This window comes from Anoplophora glabripennis, unplaced genomic scaffold, assembly GCF_000390285.2.
Source record: "Anoplophora glabripennis isolate ALB-LARVAE unplaced genomic scaffold, Agla_2.0 scaffold2045, whole genome shotgun sequence".
NCBI lineage: Eukaryota > Metazoa > Arthropoda > Insecta > Coleoptera > Cerambycidae > Anoplophora > Anoplophora glabripennis.
The window spans coordinates 9,166-10,563 of NW_019418127.1; the positions used below are offsets into that span (position 1 = coordinate 9,166).

Here is a 1,398-nt window from a genome sequence, read left to right on the forward strand (position 1 = left end):
TTTTTTTATTATATCTTTGTGTCCGTAAACTTGTTACATCCTGTGGTTTGTTTGGAAGAAATAATGATGGCACAGCAGTTGTTTTAAGAAGTTTTCGTGGAGGCAAACCTACAAATTAATATACAGCAATTGTTTACGACAACCTGAACATTGAACAAATAATGTAATTATTACCTAATGTTTTTCCTTGGGAAAATTATGGTAAACTATTTCCGGATTATCCGTTTTCGTTGAAATACGGCTGTTATTAAAGCCATACATAGTAGAACGGCGCCACGGCATCTCATCTATTATGAAAGATTATAGGTTACCACTAAGAATTATATTTGTTTCTTACAACTTACCACATTATTATTACTACAAATAGTGCACAAAGATTCAAAAAAGTTCTACAATTTACACACACTACTGCTAAAAGTTTAAGAAAGAAGATATAACACAAATTTATTAAATGAACGCACAAGCTCCATAAGAATACACAAGCTTCTTACACATCCAGGTCCGCGATGACGTCACGGAAGAGTGGGAAAACTGCCAACATTGAAGGTATAGGGATCGAGCAATCCTATGTATTATAAATATCCTTGTGTTCATCCCACATAAAGTTACTATAATTTTACTTATTAAATACATATTTTTTTAGCTCAAATTTGGGAAAATGTGTTTCTTAAACAATGTTCATTGTTTATTACAGATGTTCTGAAAGCTACATAAAATATACAGGGTTCTACGTAGTGTTATCTGAAATATTCAGGTTAGAATTTTGAAAAATTTTTTTCTCAAAAATTGGGTTCGATCGCACAAAAAAAACTTCAGATTCGTGTTCAGCACCATCGAAAATAGGGGGGTAGACAAAATTTTGTGAAAATTGGAGGTGGTGCCACTAAAGTAAATAATTACCTTGAACTTTAACAGTATGGAAATCATTTGATAATTGAGTTTTTCTTTCAAAGTGGTAATCGAAAGGGGGGTTTTGCATGCATACTTCAATGAACAGAACATCAAATTATGAAATCGGCACAGAACACCATGAAATCTCACGAAAAAAAAAGTAATTTTAGCAAACGGAAATGAGTTTTGATAGCAGTAAAGAAGTTGCATTTTCATCCTTTTAAAGTTGGTGTTGTGCAGGAACTACTTCCGTTAGATTTTGGAAAACATGCAATAACAGTATAATATATAACAATAACTGAATAACAGTAATTTTAAAAAAAATACAAGGTTTCCTCAAAAAATGGTAACAATATTTGCTGCCGATATACCTGTCCAGTTACATTTTCAAGGAAAAAAAATATGGTTCGATTATTCTTCTACGTGACATAGCTACCCAAACACCAAGTTTAATGCGGTGCAGAGTTGTTTCACGCAAAATATTATTATCTGTGTTCCAAGAGCAAT

General features: G+C 32.3%; 1 long non-coding RNA gene across 1 annotated transcript; it reads right to left on the bottom strand.

Annotated features, from left to right (window-relative positions):
• Positions 1-14: 14 nt before the first annotated feature.
• Positions 15-488, bottom strand: LOC111692584. Its single transcript, XR_002763274.1, has 3 exons — positions 345-488; positions 175-287; positions 15-108 (listed from the first exon to the last, which is right to left on the bottom strand). It is a non-coding gene; the product is annotated as an uncharacterized LOC111692584 (long non-coding RNA).
• Between the last annotated feature and the right edge of the window lie 910 nt (positions 489-1,398).